At 57.4% G+C, this 17,763-nt stretch overlaps 1 pseudogene; it reads left to right on the forward strand.

The window, feature by feature from the left end:
- Window positions 1-9,460: 9,460 nt before the first annotated feature.
- On the forward strand, window positions 9,461-13,916 carry LOC115646222 (annotated as a pseudogene).
- The last annotated feature ends 3,847 nt before the right edge of the window (window positions 13,917-17,763 follow it).

Here is a 17,763-nt window from a genome sequence, read left to right on the forward strand (position 1 = left end):
CTTCGTCACAAGAGGCCCCGGGGTCCAGAGCGAGGGGACTCCCTGAGCGGGCCTACGGCGAGAGACGACGTGCTGAGGCTCAGAGAGGTGCGGCTCCAGGAGGTGGAGGGGCCTGACCCCGAGAGAGAGTGGACCCCTGAGAAGGGCTGTTGCACTGAAGAGGTTTCCCCGATGGACCGTTTGGGTCGAAGACTGGGCACGACTTGTGAGTCCGTGACACCTTGTTTTGCTGTTCTCATGGCCCCCTTTTCTTTAGGCTCTTCAACGATATCAGAGCAGGATCACTTCCTCCCAAGTTCCTGACCATCCTCACCTTCGCAACTAATTCATGCCCGCCGGTCAATACCAGATCCAGAATGGACGCCCCTCGTCAGCTGTGTGACTGAGAGCTGCCCCTGCACAGGCCAGCAAAGAATCCGCAGGACGTGGTATGTTTGTCTGTCATTGTTCTTCCAGCAGAGAGTAGGGAAGTTAACACCCCCCCCCCCATCAATACTAGCGTGTGTGTTCGCTAATCTAGTGACCTGCTCCGAGGACGCCTCATTCACCTGATCTTCCTGACCCAGTGTCTGGAACAGACTCCCCGCCCCCTCCAATCGCTACTGTACCTTTTTCTTGTTCTCCGCACCCAGAGACTGTGTCTGTCGCTCACTCCCCTCGGCTGCGTACAGCCGGTCAAGATGGACCCAGCCAGGCTGGGCTGTAATTGTTTGATGTGTTACACTAGCATTGTGCAGCCCCACCGCTGGGCACATGGACAGGCCAGAAATTCCCAGCTCTGCTGACCTCCCTGCTCCAGACACATGTCTGGCAGGTAACAAACATTCACCAATCACTAACGACTCCTCGCTAATTCCCAGAGCTCTGTTACCAGTTCGAACGAGCTGCTGGTTCAGAACTGGTCACTGATGGGGAATAATTAGGGCCCACATATTCAATACAATGAATCGCTAACAGCTACTAATTAATACACTGGAATAATTGATCTCTTTGTCATTGTCTTCTCTTTGAGCCGCTCGCTGGGCTGAGTCCCGCCCGGCACTGTCCCAAACCCATAGGAACCCCCTAGCCGTAGGGCCCAGATTGGGAGCCACCCACCTCCCCCAGCCCCGGGACCAGCCCAGGCCGCAGCAGGTGGAGAAATGCTGCCAGTGAAGCCGGGAGCCACTGTATGACACCCCTCAGAGCCCTTCCTGGATTGATCAGCAAAGCAGGCTGGTGCCCAAGGGAACTACGGCTCCCTGGGCTCTGGGCACCCAACTCCCTTGGGCCAGTGTGAATAGTCCAGCCTAGACTGTCCCTGTTGGATGCTAAAATGGGGCTGGGCAGACTGTGCTGCCCCCATCCCCACTAACGGCCTATGTCAGAGCCCAGCCGGCCGCCCACAATGTCCGAGCTGCTGCGACTTTTCTCCTCCGCAGGCCCAGCTGTGCCCATGTGAGGGCAACAGACACCAGAGCACAGAAGGAGCTGCTCTGGGTTTTAAAACTTACTTCCCAGTCAAGCTCTCAAGAGAGAATGGAGGGAGGCTGTGAGCACCAGGCTGAGCGCTGGGCATACCCGGCCTCCGTGAAGCAGAGCAGATGGTTTGGAGCAAAGGCCTTGAACCCTGGACACGCAGAGGCTGATCCAGGCGGGCCTAGCAGAGCAGCCAACTTGCCCCATTTCCCACAAGCCTGATGCCCACGTGTGTTGCTCTTAGATCTATACGTCCCGGAATCAGGGGATGCTAAGAATTCCAAAAGAAATCACCGTCGTCCCTAGAAAACGTGGCCCTGGGTGCCCGGAGGCTGGAGAAGCAGAACCCAGGAGCAACTGGCATTCAAAGGGGGGTTTGGAGCCAGCTCATGATTTTCCGGCTCTGACTCAGCACGGGGCGGCTGGAGCTCGACTGATGAGTGTTTCCAGCACAGCCCCCGCCAAGGCGTGTAGCACAACAGTGACGAGCCGAGCCTGACAGGGCCACGGCGCGTCTATAACTAGCTCTGCGCCCGCTGCCTTGGCAAGGCCATGGCTGGGCCAGGCTGCAAACTCCCGGCCCCAGGCCCCAGGGAAAGCAGGGGGTTCCCTGGCTGTCCCGGGTGTCTCTCCGGGAAGGGCTGTACTGCACTCAAAACAGCAGTGTCAGGGGAAGGAGGCCTGGGACTCACCCTGTGACAGGGAATGAAGCAGGGCCCAGGGTCAAGGGCCCACGTCCCCCAGGTGAATTCAGCTGATCCGTTACAAACCAGCCTGGGCCGGAGAGCAGGTGTCGCATGTCTCTTGGTGGCTGTATTACCCTGGAGCCAAACGGCCCCTCAGCTCGGCGCCTCTCACTGGCAGGGCGGGTCGTTCCAGCAGCAGCCCCGGCGTACTGGGCGCTGGACACGCTTCATGAGAGGCCCCAGCGTGCTCATCACTCAAGTGCTAAGTGACTCCCCAAGGGGCACCTCCCAGGGCAGGGCTCTGCCCACCAGGCCATTGTCCCCGGGTTCTCCCTGCATCTCCTCTCGGTCTTTCCTCCCGTGCAGTCCTCCGAACGCTCGTCCCCCTCAGCTAGGCTGGGCTGCATTTCCTGCCCCTGCCCGGGGGATCTGACCCGCGCCGGCCGAAAGCGTGAATGGGGCCCGAACGCTGAGTCCCTGGGTCCCCACCGGAGCAGATTGCACTGTCCCAGGGCTGGCACTGCTCCAGCCGGAGCCGGGCCGACAGCTCGTAGCAAGGCAGCTCTGGTGCCTGGCTGAAGTCGCTGCATCAGGCCTGGCCAGCTGCATAGGAGCTGCACTGGCTGGGGACAGGCCAATGGGCCCTTCTGGCCCTCATGCCCTGGTGGCTGCAGCTGGCCGGTGGGGGCCTTGGTAAGGGCTCGGCCTGGGAATTCACCACTCCCCTAGCTCACATGCAGACCGCCAGGGTTCAACACAGCCCCACACGTGTGCCCCACGGCCTAGCGCAGATCACCAGCCCCGGTGCCTGCAGCCCCGCTTCTCCCCACAAACCAGAGCCCCCAGCCCAGACACCCGTCAGTGTCTGTCACCCACCAAGCCAGCACCAGGAGCTCCCATGGCCACTGCTGTAATAACCAGCCCCTCGGGGATCCAGCCTCCTGCCCCCGCTCCCGCTGGGCTGGCCAGTCCAGTGCACTTAAGCCAAGCGTGTCTGCAGCGGGGGAGGGCCCTTGTGCGCTGGCAGATGCCCCAGGCTGGGCTTTGCATCCTGGCTAATCAGAGCTGAAATCCCTGGTGATGGGAAGCAGGCAGCAGGGGGAAGGGACGGAGAGACTGGAGCTGCCAGCAGCCTCCCAGCCCCTCAAGGAGCGATTGCTGCAGGGAGTGTCCAGGGGCCAGAAATCAACAACTGCAGCCCTGTTGGGGGTCGGTGCCCGAGGGGTCCCAGCCAGAGCCTGTCTCTCAGTGTTCGGTGTATTGCGGTAGGACCTAGACACGCCCCACAGCGCCAGGTGCTGAACATCCCCACGCAGCAAGCGACGGCTCCCGGCCCACAGAGCTGCCATCGAAACCAGGGAGACAGCAAAGGGGAAACTGAGGCACAGAGCCTCAGCGGGAGAGCTGGGAAACAGGTGCTTGAGCACCAGGTGCCACCCCAGCACCTCCCTCACTAGCCACTCCTGCTCCCAGGCACCTGTGGGGCACTTGCTCTGCCGTATCACTGGCCAGAGCCCGCGTGAGGGACCCAGATGAGCCCCTTGAACAGCCCCCAATCTGAGCTGCAGCATCGCAGCCAGACAGCAGCCAGGGAGGGAGAGGCCTGAGCCACTTCCCTTGGGTCCCTGCTCCCCACACAGGACGTGGCAGGCGGATCCCGGGCAGCCTCCGCCAGGCAGGCATGGTGCCCGGGGGGCTGCCTGTCCTGTGGGGTCTGGGTGACATACCTACATCCGAGGGCTCTAAGCTTGCTTGCACTGCCTGAGGAGTGTGCGGGGAGCGTGGGAGGGTTGCACCTCCCCTGGCTGCAGGTTAGCACCAAATCCCCAGCCTGGAGCGTGACATCGGAAGCCGCCTGCCGTCCGTCACTGCGAGGTTCCCACGGGGCTGGGCGAGAGGTGGCGACAGGACACTGAGCTGGGGGGCAGGGCTGGGGCAGGTTAAAGGACATACATGGCAGCCAGGACTCCTGAGTTCTCTTCCCGGCTCTGGCAGAGGAGCAGTGAGCTCTGGTGGGTCCAAGTGGGGCCGGGCAGGTCCTGGGTTCCAGGTTTGGCTTGGGATTTGGTGGCCAAGGCAGGGGACTCCTGGGGGCTCCTCCCAGCTCCAGGAGACAAGTGAGCACTAGAGATGTGCTGGGCGCCGTATGCCCAGTTCTACCACTGCCTGGCCTAGTGGCCTGGGCAAACTGCTGCCCCACTGTGTTCCTCAGTTTCCCCACCCGCACCATTGGGAATAATGATCCTGCCCTGCCCCTGTGGGGAAGGGGAGCTGACTGCTTGCCCAGTGGTTTAAGACACGTGGCTAGGCAGGTGCTGCAGCAATTCCCCCAGGCCTCGGGACTGGAAAGGCAGTAACACCCCCCTGACTGGGCCGAGGGCCAGGAGCCAGTGCGGCTGGGAGCCTGGAATTTCCTGCCGCTCACTGCCTGAGCTTAGCGGCGGAGGCTGCCCCGCGGGATGGCCCTGGAACAGGACGTGCAACCTGGGCACTGACGGCAGCAGCCACAAGGCAGGTGTTGCTGCACGGGGCAGGAAAAGCCCCAGGTCCAGCCCATGGAGCTGAGCTCGCCCAGAGCCCGGTGCAGATGGCAGCTGGCCTGGAGGAACTGGCAAAGTGCCTGGGGTTAGACGCGGGGAAACAGCCACTCTCCTCCCAGCCTTAGCCAGCTGGGGAGCCCGACTGGGAGCTCACTAAGCAGGGCCCGTCCCTCACTGGATCTCTGCTCTGTGCCCAGCACAATGGGGCACTGGCCTCAGCTTGGACCTCCAGGTGCTGCTGCAACGGGGCCAGTCACAAGCGGGGGTCAGCGAAGAAGAAATGCTGATATCAGAACTGGTGCCTAGTGGTCAAAGCATTGGGCTGGGACTCAGGAGCCCTGGGGTCAAGGCCTAGCTCTACCAGCGACTGCCCCCTCTGTGCCTCAGTTTCCCTATCTGTAAAATGGGGATAATGACCTTGACCTCCTTGATAAAGTGCCCCTCTCTGCAGCGGTACCTGTCCTATCTGTCAGAGAAGAACCACTGGGGCTGGACTGAGAATTGCTCCTACCCCAGGGTTTTGGTTCAGTGTCCATGGAGCGGATCTGGCCAGCTTGCGGATCACTATTGCTAGGGGATAGGAATGTTACAGGAGGGAGCGGGGAGCTGAGCAGGAGCCAGGCATTGGGCCGGGCGCTGGGCACACACATGCACAGATGCTCCACACACTTGTGCACACGCATCCACACACATGCAGGCCCTGTCCCAGCGAGTTACCAGTTCAGCTCCCCAGTGGGCCTGGGCCTGCACTGAGAGAACACGAGCGGAGAGGCTGTAGTGCATCATGGGAGATGTAGTCCGACCAGGGGATGCCGGCTTATGGAGGCAAACGGGGGCACCAGACACCTGAACTGCAGCTCCCATGAGGCATCACAGCAGCATGGCAGAATAGAACTATTTTGGTATTCAATTTTTTGCTGGAAAAAAGGTTCTGCAGGGGAAAAGCCACATTCCTGACCATTTCTAGGGGACTTGCAAGCCACTGTGCATGGGAGGGAGCTGCCCAGGGCCAGTGGGGACCCCCACATTTAGCACAGCTGGACTGACAGGGGGCAGATGCTAGAGGCAGCTCTCCTGCCTGCCTGCCCCGGGGGCAGGGCACCAGTTCAGATTTTGGTGAGGGGACAACTTTAACTGTGATTCCAGGGGCTATGTAGGCACTTGAAAACTCTAGTTTTTTGGCAGAGAACTTAGCAATGAGCTGACAGGGGCCCTGGAGCTAATTCCAGTCTGAAAGACCCACTCACCTCTAACACTAACATGTTCTGACATCTTGTGGCAAGTCACTTAAGGGACTGGTTAGGTTTAAAATGTTAATGTCGATTCTTACTTTGTTACAAACTCTGTGGAGAGAGAGACCCTGTTAGGACTCCTGGGTTCTATGTCAGCTCTGGGAGAGGAGTGGAGTCTAGTGGGTTACAGCATCGGGCAGATACATCTGGGTTCTATATAAGAACATAAGAGCGGCTATACTGGGTGAGACCAAAGGTCCATCTACCCATAGGTGCCAACGTTCTCTGGTGCCAGTGGGTGCCCATGCCCCCCTGCCCCTGGCCCCACCCTAACTCCGCCCACCTGCCCCTATTGGATCCCTTCCCCAAATCCCCACCCTGGCCCTGCCTCTTCCCCCAGCGCGCTGCGTTCCCATTCCCCCGCCCCGCCGCCCCATGAATCAGCTGTTTCACTGTGCAAGTGCTGGGCGGGGGGGGAAGAAGCACGACGGTGCATTTGTGAAGGAGGTGGAGTTGAGCTGGAGCAGAGGGGGAGCAGGGCAAGGCCACGGGGAGCTGCCGGTGGGTGCTGAGCAACCACCAATTTTTTTCTGTGGGTGCTTCAGCCCCGAAGCACCCACTGAGTCAGCGCCTATGCATCTACCCCAGTGTCCTGTCTTCCAACAGTGGCCAGTGCCAGGTGCCCCAGAGGGAATGAACAGAACAGGGAATCATCAAGTGATCCACCCCCTGTTGCTCATTCCCAGCTTCTGGCAAACAGAGGCTAGGGACACCATCACTGCCCACTCGGCTAGTAGCCATTGATGGACCCATCCTCCATGAGCTTATCCAGTTCTTTTTAAATTCCTGTTATAGTTTTGGCCTTCACAACATCCTCTTGCAGGGAGTTCCATAGGTTGACTGTGCATTGTTTGAAGAAATACTTCCTTTTGTGTGTGTTAAACCTGCTGCTTATTAATTTCACTGGGTGAACCCTAGTTCTTGTGGTAGGTGAAGGAGTAAATAACACTTCCTTATTCAATGTTTCCACACCAGTCATGATTTTATAGATCTCTATCATATCCCCCCTTAGTTGTCTTTTTTCCAAACTGAAAAGTCCCAGTCTTATTAATCTGTCCTATGGAAGCCGTTCCATACCCCTAATCATTTTTGTTGCCCTTTTCTGAAGCTTTTCCAATACATCTTTTTTGAGATGGGGCTACCACATCTGCACACAGTATTCCAGATGTGGGTGTACCATGGATTTACATAGAGGCAATATGATACTTTCTGTCCTATTATTCATCCCTTTATTAATGATTCCCAACATTCTGTGCACTTTTTTGACTGTCGCTGCACATTGAGTGGATGTTTTCAGAGAACTCTCCACAAAGACTCCAAGATCTTTCTTGAGTGGTAACAGCTAATTTAGACCCCGTCATTTTATATGTATAGTTGAGTTTATGTTTTCCAATGTGCATTACTTTGCATTTATCAACACTGAATTTCATCTGCCATTTTGTTGCCCAGTCACCCAGTTTTGGGAGATCCTTTTGTAGCTCTTCACAGTCTGCTTTGGATTTAACAATATTGAGTAGTTTTGTATCATCTGCAAATTTTGCCACCTTACTGTTTATCCCTTTTTCCAGATAATTTATGAATATGTTGAATATTACTGGTAATGGGGGACACCACTATTTACCTCTCTACATTCTGAAAACTATCCATTTATTCCTATCCTTTGTTTCCTGTCTTTTAACTGGAGTGCCTGGCAGTGTTTTCAGGCTCATGTAAGGATCCTTAATTTAATTTAATGACAAGCCTTTTGTTATCTTAATCACCCTGCCTCTGTGTATAAACAAACTCCCAGCTGTACTTGTGTTCCCATAACCCAGCCTGCTTTCAAATCCCAGCTGTGACTTCCTGACCCACAGCCTCCTTTCCGCTTCCCATCTCTCCTGCCCTCCAAGGAAAAGGGGATAAAGCAGATAGGCTGCAAAGTACCACTGGAAGTGTCAGGTAATGCGCTGTCCCAACAGCCAATGGGCGGTAGATGCTGCTGGGTTTATGCTGTGGGGGGGTCTCTGCAGTTAGAGCCCACAGCATCCAACTGTCCTGCAGTGCTGCATGGAAGGAGCTCAGTAGCGTCCTCAGCATTTTAAAAATGGGGAAACTGAGGCACAAATGGGAGACTTGTACGGGGCAGATGATAAAAGAATCAGGACCAGAACCCAGGTGTCCTGACCCTCACCTCAGTGGCTGCTCACACTGCCTCCTGCCCAGGCTGTTCGGGTGAGCAGGGGTTGGCCTGCAGGCAGCATCCCTCCTGGGCCCCTCCCCAAACCCATGGGGGACTGGGCCTTGGCACAGCCACGTCCCTCACTGAGGCCTAGGAACCTGCCCAGCATCACGCTGGAGTTGGAGGCCGTCGCCACAGCCAGGCAGAGACCAGGCTCCTGGGCTGGGCTCAATCGTGGGGCACTCGACCCCCAGCACCTGGAGCTAGGGAGCCGTGGTGCCCACCCTGGGCACCACCCTCTACTGCAAACAGGCCCCTCCCTGTCCCGGGCAGGGGCCCAACCCCACGGCTGCCCCTGCCGGCACCTGGCCTAGAGGGCTGGCTCTCCAGCAAGGGGGCTCTGCGCTGGGCGGCCAGGCCCACTTACAGCATGTGCTGGTGCGTAGCTGAGGAGAGGTGCGAAATGCCCCTTCCCCCTGGTCCCAAGGGCTTCTCCCCCTGATCGCAGCTGGGACCCCAACCGTCCATGCGCTTCCTGCCACGTTCAGCCCCCAGCCCAGCCTGCCTAGGGTCCCTGGCACCGCCCAGCCCAAGCCACCTGCCCTGCTCCATGGGGCCACTGCTGGGTGCTGGGGATTGGTCTCAGCGACCACACAGACAGGGGCTGAGCTGGCCCTGGTAAGCACCTCCCCACAGGTGTGTCACACCCTGCCACACCGCCCCCTGCTCTCCTCGAGTGTGTCACACACAGCCACAACTGCCCAGTTACCCACGGGTGTGTCACACCATGGCACACTGCGCCCTGCTCCCCACAGGTCTAACAGGGAGCTGTGGGTTGGGACTGAGAAGCACAGGCAGAGCTGTAGGGGAGGAGCCCAGGATTGGGCTAGCAGGGGCTGCAGGTCGGGAGTGAAGGGCCCCTGGCAGAGCTGTGGGGGTGGGGAGCCCAGGGCTGGGGGAACAGGGGTCTGCAGATCGGGAGTGAGGATCACCACAGGGCTGGAGTGGGAAACCCAGGGCTGCAGTAAAAAGGGGCTGTGACTCAGGAGTGAAGGGCACTGGCAGGGCTGGGGGGAGCCCAGGGTTAGGGGAACAGGGGCTGCAGGTCGGGAGTGAGGAGCACGGAGCACCGCAGGGCTGCACGTGAGCGGGAGGGGGGGCGCTCCTGCAGTTCACGTGTCTCCTCCCATCACTTCCCAGCCCCGCGCAGCCTCCCGCTGCCGGGGGATCCCGGCTGGTGCCACCCCCGGAGCCGCCCCCACCCCGCAGAGCCCCCCCGCCAGGCGGGGCCCGGGGCGTCTCCGCGTCGCCTTAAGAGGGGCCGGGCCGCTCCTGCGCCGGCTGGGAGCGCAGCGGAGCCGCCAGCCCGGATCGGGGCCAGACTCTGCCGCGCCGGACCGGACCGGACCGGACCCTGTAGGAGCCAGGTGAGGGGGCGGGTCCGTGCGGGGCGATTCCCGGGGGGGGGTCCCGGCCTGGGCCACGCTGCATCTGCTCGATCCCGCGGGTACCGGCCCCGCTCTGCTCCACAGAGACACACACACACACACTGCCCCCCCGCACACATCACCCTCCCCAAACACACACACTGGTCCCCCCGCACACATCACCTCACATAAACCCAGCCCCCCCCCCCCACACACCAGTCCCCCTGCACACATCACCCCCCCACAACCCTCCTTCACACACACACACAGACCTCAGCCCCCCCTGCACACATCACCCCCACACAGACACACCCAGCCCCCCAATTAGCCCCCCTGCACCCATCCCCCCCCACACACATACACCCTGCCCCTGCTGCTCACACACTGCCCCCCCCCGCACACGCTTAACACCCCCCCCACACCATCTGGCTCCACTCCCCACTGTGGGGTCCCTGTCTCCATGCCCCCCACAAAGGCGCAGGGCTCTCAGGGAGGGGTGGTAGCCGGGGGAAGGAGTTATTTCATTGTCTCACACTATCCCTGTCACCCTCAGCCACCTGGGGGAGGGGCTGGCCCCACAGGTTACCCCCAAGTATTGGCAGCCCAGGCTGCGTAAACCCCTTCCTGCCATCAGAGGCCATCCAGGTGTCTGTCTGCCTGTCTCTCTGTAGGGAACGGGGGTGGGGGGTCGGTCGGTCTGTCTGTCCCCTGGGGGCCCAGATACCCTGCCTGCCCCCACCCATTGCAGGTAGCTGGGCTCCCTCCTGGCACATGGCTCCGGCTGGGCACAGCGCCCAAGGGAGTTACCATGTGACAGCAGGGTGGGGGCTCTCCTGGCTGCGTCCGGGGCTCCACTCCCTCCCCCTGTGAATGGTTTAACTTGCTGGGCATCCCCCTTCCAGCGATCCCCTAAATCAGCCCCCCAGCCTTCTGCGCTGCCTGCTGGGCATTCCCTCCCTGCCCCGCTGGGCCCCGCCTCCCTCACTGCCTCTCACTCACCCCTCAGCATCCCTGCAGGCTGGGGCACGCAGAGGGCCCTGGGGTACATGATGGGGTGGGCACTGCTCGGGCACCTGGGAGCAGATGGGGCTCAGGCATAGGGGGCAGGAGGCTTGGCAGAGCCACGCAAGGATCTGAGCTGCTGGGGTGCCTGGGGGCATCAGAAATGGCTCGGGGGGGGCTGGGAGCCGCCCCGGGGGGGGGCTGGGAGTGGCTTTGGTATGTGGGGGGTGCCGGGAGTGGCTTGGACCTGGGGTGGGGGCTGGGCATTGATCGGGCACACGGCAGCATGTGGGTGAGCCGGATGCCCACATTGTGAGATGCCCACGAGCAGTCCTCCCCAGCTCTTGTTCCCTGTCTTGGCCCAGGCTGAGGATGCTGTGAGCAGAGTGTCCTGCCCCCGGCGCAGACCCCAGCCAGGAGCAGAGAATGGATGAGCTGCTGAAGCTCATGTACCTGAATGTCTCGGAGCGGCTGAGCCTGCCCTGGGAGCAGGCCGGGCTGTGTGGCCCCTCGGTGGGGAACAGCACCCTCTTGGTTGTGGCCTACAGCGCCCTGCTGGCCGTGGGGCTGGTGGGGAACCTGGGCCTGGTCTGCATCATCGCCCGGCACAAGGAGATGAGGAACGTCACCAGCATCTTCATAGCCAACCTGGCCTGCTCCGACCTGCTGATGAGCGTGGTGTGCCTGCCTGTCACCGTCATCTACACGCTCATGGACCGTTGGGTGCTAGGCGAGTTCCTGTGCAAGGCCAGCCCCTTTGCGCAGTGCGTCTCCGTCACCGTCTCCATCCTCTCACTGGCCTGGATTGCGCTGGAGCGGCACCAGCTCATCATCAACCCCACTGGGTGGAAGCCGGGGGCCACTCACGCCTACCTAGCTGTGTGCGTCACCTGGCTGGTGTCGGGCTGCGTCTCCCTGCCCTTCCTCGCCTTCAGCGTCCTGACGGACGAGCCCTTCCGCAACCTCAGCCTGCCCTTCGACGCCTTCGCTGGCCACCTGGTGTGCGTGGAGAAGTGGCCATCAGACGGGCACCGCCTGGCCTACACCACCGGGCTGCTGCTCGGCCAGTACTGCCTGCCCCTGCTGCTCATCCTGGCCTGCTACTGCCGCATCTTCCTGCGCCTGCGCCGCCGGCGGGACATCTTGGAGCGGCCCCCGCACGGCTCCCGCGCCGCCAGCCACCGGCGGGTCAGCATCATGCTGGCCTGCCTCGTCGCCGCCTTCGCCGTGTGCTGGCTGCCCCTGACCGTCTTCAATGCCCTGTACGACTGGGCCCATGAGACCATCTCCGGCTGCTACCATGACCTGCTCTTCTCCCTCTGCCACCTGGCGGCCATGGCCTCCACCTGCATCAACCCCGTCCTCTACGGCTTCCTGAACACCAACTTCCAGCAGGAGCTCAAAGCCCTGCTCCACCGCTGCAGCTGCGCTGTGGAGATGGACACGTACGAGAGCGTCCCCATGTCCACCATCAGCACCGAGGTCTCCAAAGCCACACTGCGCAGCGGGGGGGTCACCATCGACGCCTGACGGGCGACTGCTCCCAGCATGTGGTGCCAGGAGCAGAACCCGCCATAGCCTCGCCCAGCGGGTGGGGTGATACTCCCCGTCTGCACATCTAGGGCAGCCTCTTGCCCCTCCCTCAAGCACAGCTAAGATACGGAGGGAGCCTGGGAGTGAGCTCCGGGTAACCCCAAAGAAACCAGTCAGAGCCTGGCCACGGGAAGTCCTGGGTTCTGAGCCTGACTCTGACACACATTCCTCCTGAGCCATTCAGGCTCCAATTTTTAGCCTGGAGATTTTCAGAGTGGCTGGGGGCACCCCCTGAAATGGAGGAGCAGTGGGTGTCTGACTGCCCCAGATAGCCCAGTGCTGGTGCCTCGTTCTAACCCTGTAGATTGGGTCCTGGCTGGGTTTGCCAAAGGGCTGCGCTGCTGGGGCTCAGCACCTGTGAAAATCAGGCACTGAACTCTGGAGTGAGGTGTCTAATCAGCCTAGAGATTTTTGGCCTTCATCTGTCTGCCTCTGTTTCCCTTGTGTTCAGATGAGGCTGATACTTCGCCATCACACAGCTCGGGAAGGGCGTGGTGGGATGAAATGAACACGCTTGGAACATCAGCGGCCTTGTAATATGGTTAAGCATCATTATCACATTGGAAATGTCCCTGCTTGAGGCCTTTTACCAAGTAATAGATGAGCTGGTTTTCAAAGGGGGACAACCCCCCCCACCATGTGCAGATGGTGGATGCATTGCCAGGCTAGGCGATTCAATGTGCAGTCGGTGGTTAGATCTGCAGCTACAGGAGGCAAACACAAATTATTCCAGGTGCATTTAAAGAACATCTTGAATCTGTCTATTGTATCCTAGGCATTCCTGCCAGGCGCATTGATTGCCATGGTATCTGAGCACCGTCACACTGAACTACCCAGCAGCACGTGCGAGCAGCTGACTTGTGCAAGAAAATCGCCCTTTCATGTGTAACTGGGGCATTAGTACCTACTTTGAGTCCTATGAAAATTCTGCTGTTTGCAAAACAATACACAGAGCCCTTGATTTCAGAGATTTGTGATGATCTCCTAAAACTCCCAAATGACCAATTTAAAACCAAAAAAGAAGAAACCGACATTGCTTTAACTCACTTGTTGGTATTTTGAAGTGAAAAAAGATGCAGTTGAGATGGGCTATTAAAGAGGCGCTATGGAGAGATGGGTCACTTGTTTTTCTAAAAGCAAAATCCCCTTATCTGTGACTCTGGTAGCACCTTAGATTATTCAACCTGAAAAAGAATTCCGAGATCTAATTTCCTTTTCACTGGTGAGCTTTGTGCTCCATTCTCCTTTCAGTCCCACCCGTTTTACCCAGTGACTGCACAGGTGATATTCCTGATTTACACCAATGTCCGGAAGTGGAGAATCACTCCCCTTACTGTATTTCCCGCCAGCTCACTCAATCACTGGCAGTAGTCAGTTTCTGAGCAGTGTCACTTTCTGGGGCCGCCTGGTTGGGGCTAAGAGGACAGAGGGATCTGGCCATTCAAACAGCTGTTCTTCTGGACACTTGTGAACAATCGTAAATCATTTTGAGTTTGCTTGATCCAATCCCAGGGGCTTAGCTAATAGGTATCTGTTACCCTGATCGCGCCTACTTGTATTCTGTGCCTGTCTCTTGACGCAGTGATGAACATTGGCTCCCAGCTGGTGGGGCCAGGGGGTATTTTGGCAAACAGTCGATGTTTGTAACCAGTTGATAAATATGTATCTTATCGAAATGCATAGACTGCTGCAGCTTTTCTAAGGCAAACAACCGGGGATCATTCTTTGTAATAATAACCAAGAATAAACTGACCAAGCTGATTAAATGTGAGTAACTCCCTTTAATTGACACTCCCGGTGTGTCATTTCTCCACAAAGGGCCCCATTGGACACGTGATGTGAAAAGGAAAGTGGCCAGCTCTGGGTCTTTCCCTGCAGGCATCACTCAGGCTGACACTGGCAGACGTTTGCAGTGAGGTAGCACCTAACCCTAGCTCCAAGTGCACTACCTATAGGAACCCTAACTCTAGGGCGAAAAGCCCTACTCATAGGAACCCTATCCCTAGCTCCATATGCCCTACACTTAGGAACCCTAACCCTATGGCGGGAAGCCCTACCCATAGGAACCCTAACCCTAGCTCCAAGTGCGCTACTATACTAACCCTAACTCTAGCTCCATGTGCCCTACACATACAAACCCTAACCTTAGGGTGGGAAGCCCTCCCCATGGGAACCCTGACCCTAGCTCCAAGCACCCTACCCTTAGGAGCCCTAACCCTAGCTACAAGTCCCCTACTTTTAGGAACCCTAACCCTAGGGGGAGAAGCCCTACCTATAGGAACCCTAACCGAGCTCCAAGTGCCCTACCCTTAGGAACCCTAACCCTAGGGAGGGAAGCCCTACCCATAGGAACCCTAACCCTAGCTCCAAGTGCCCTACCTATAGAAACCCTAACCCAGGCTCCAAATGCCCTACCCTTAGGAAGCCTAACCTTAGGGGGGAAATCCTACCCATAGGAACCCTAACCCTGTCTCCAAGTGCCCTACCCATAGGAACCCTAACCCTAGCTCCATGAGTCCTACAATTAGGAACCTTAACCCTAGGGTGGAAAGCCCCCCCCCCTTAGGAAACCTAACCCTAGGGAGGGAAGCCCTACCTATAGGAACCCTAAGCCTAGCTCCAGTGCCCTACATGTAGGAACCCTAACCCTAGCTCCAAGTCCCCTACCTTTAGGAGCCTTAACACTACGGCGGGAAGCCCTACCCATAGGAACCCGAACCTAGCTCCAAGTGCCCTACCCTTAGGAACCCTAACCGTAGGACGGGAAGCCCTACCTATAGAAACCATAATGGAGCTCCAATGCCCTACCCTTAGAAACCCGAAACCTGGGGCTGGAAGCCCTACCCATAGGAACCCTTTCCCTAGCTCCAAGTGCCCTACCCATAGGAACCCTAACCCTAGGGCAGGATGCCCTACCCTTAGGAACCCTGACCCTATGGGGGAAGCCCTACCTGTAGGAAGCCTGCCACTAGCTCCAAGTGCTCTACCCATAGAAACACTAACACTTGGGTAGGGAGCCCGACCCATAGGAACCGTAACCCTAGCTCCAACTGCCCTACCCTTAGGAACCCTAACTCTAGGGCGGGAAGCTCTACCCATAGGAACCCTAACCCTAGCTCCATGAGACCTACACTTAGGAACCATAACCCTAGGGCGGAAACCCTCCCCTTAGGAACCCTAACCCTAGGACAGGAAGCCCTATCCATAGGAACCCTAACACTAGCTCCCAGTGACCTAACCATGGGAACCCTAACCCTAGGGCGGGAAGCCCTACCGATAAGAACCCTAACCCTAGCTCCAAGTGCCCAACCCATTGGAAACCTAACCCTAGGGCAGAAAGCCCTACCCTTACGAACCCTAACCCTAGGGTGAGAAGCCCTACCGTTAGGAACCCTAACCCTAGCTCCAAGTGCCCTACCCATAGGAACCCTAACCCTAGGATGCGGCTGTCATGGTATAATTCCCCACTCTGAACCTTAGCGTCCAAAAGATGGGGTACCAGCATGAATTCCTCTAAGCTCAATTGCCAGCTTAGTACTTGTAGCGCTGCCACCAACCAGGAATTCCAGTGCCTGGTACACTCTGGTCCCCCCAAAACCTTGCCCGGGGACCCCCAAGACCCAGTCCCTCTGGATCTTAACACAAGGAAGTAAACCCTTTCCCTCACCATTGCCTCTCCCAGGCTTCCCCTCCCTGGGTTACCCTGGAAGATCACTGTGATTCAAACTCCTTGAATCTCAAAACAGAGAGGAAAATTCACCTTCCCCCCTCCTTCTCTCTCCCCCTCCCAGACTCTCCCTGAGAGAGACAGTAATCCTAACACAGAGAGAAATTAGCCTCTCTCTCCCCCTTCCCTCCTTTCTCCCCACCAATTCCCTGGTGGATCCAGACCCAGTCCCCTGGGGTCTCACCAGAATAAAAAAACAATCAGGTTCTTAAACAAGAAAAGCTTTTAATTAAAGAAAGAAAAAACAGTAAAAATTATCTTTGTAAATTTAAGATGGAATATGTTACAGGGTCTTTTAGCTATAGACACTGGGAATACCCTCCCAGCCTAAGTATACAAGTACAAATTAAAATACTTTCAGCAAAATACAAATTTGAACTCCTTCCAGCCAAATACAAATTTGAACTCCTTCCAGCCAAATACTCATTTGTAAATAAAGAAAACAAACATAAGCCTAACTCGCCTTATCTACCTAGTACTCACTATTCTGAACTCATAAGAGCCTGTATCGGAGAGTTTGGAGAGAAACCTGGTTGCACGTCTGGTCCCTCTGAGCCCGGAAAGTGAACAATAACAAAACACTAACAGCACACACACACACTTCCCTCCCTAAAGATTTGAAAGTATCCTGTCCCCTGATTGGTACTCTGGTCAGGTGACAGCCCGGCTCACGGAACTTAACCCTTTCAAGGCAAAAGAGACATGAAGTACTTCTGTTATATTAAGCCTTGACTATTTGTTTATGACAGGGGCGCCCTAACCATAGGAACCCTAACCCTAGCTCCAAGTCCTCTACCCTTAGGAACCCTAACTCTAGGGGGGGAAGCCCTAAATATAGGAACCCTAACCCTAGCTCCAAGTGCCCTATCCCTAGGAACCCTAACCCTAGCTCCAAGTGCACTTCCCGTAGGAACCCTAACCATATGGCAGGAAGTCCTACCCATACGAACCCTAACCCTAGCTCCAAGTGCTCTACCATACGAACCCTAACACTAGCTCCATGTGCTGTACAGTTAGGAACTATAACCCTAGTGCGGGAAGCCCTCCCCTTGGAATCCCTAACCCTAGCACCAAGTGCCCTACATTTAGGAACCCTAACCCTAGGACGGAAAGCCTTACCCATAGCAACCCTAACCCTGCTCCAAGTGCCCTACCCTTAGGAACCCTAACCCTACGGAGGGAAGCCCTGCGCATAGGAACCCTAAACCTAGCTCCAAGTGCCCTACCCTTAACAACCCTAAGCCTAGGGTGGGAATCTCTACCCATAGGAACCCTAACCCCTACCTCCAAGTGCCCTACCCTTAGGAACCCTAACCCTAGGGCAGGAAGCCCTACCCATAGTAACCGTAACCCTTGCTCCAAGTGCCCCACCCTTAGGAACCCTAACTCTAGGGCTGGAAGCCGTAACCAAAAGAACCCTACCCCTAGCTCCAAGTGCCTTACCCTTAGGAAACATAAATCTAGGGCAGGGTGCCCAACCATAGGAACCCTAACCCTAGCTCCAAGTGCTCTACCCAAAGAAACCCACACCCTAGCTTCAAGTGCACTACCCTTAGGAACTCTAACCCTAGGGCGGGAGTCCTACCCATAGGAACTCTACCCCTAGCTCCAAGTGCCCTGCCCTTAGGAACACTAACCCTAGCGGGGGAAGCCCTCCCCATAGGAACCCTAACCCTAGCTCCATGGGCTCTACCCATAGGAACCATAACACTAGATCCAAATGCCCTACCCTTAGGAACCCTAACCCTAGGGCGAGAAGCACTACGCATAGGAACCCTAACCCTAGCTCCAAGTGCCCTCCCCTTACGAACCCGAACCCTAACCCTAGGACAGGAAGCCCTATCCATAGGAAAACTAACTCTAGCTCCAAGTGCCCTACA

Source organism: Gopherus evgoodei, chromosome 2, assembly GCF_007399415.2.
Source record: "Gopherus evgoodei ecotype Sinaloan lineage chromosome 2, rGopEvg1_v1.p, whole genome shotgun sequence".
Taxonomy (NCBI): domain Eukaryota; kingdom Metazoa; phylum Chordata; order Testudines; family Testudinidae; genus Gopherus; species Gopherus evgoodei.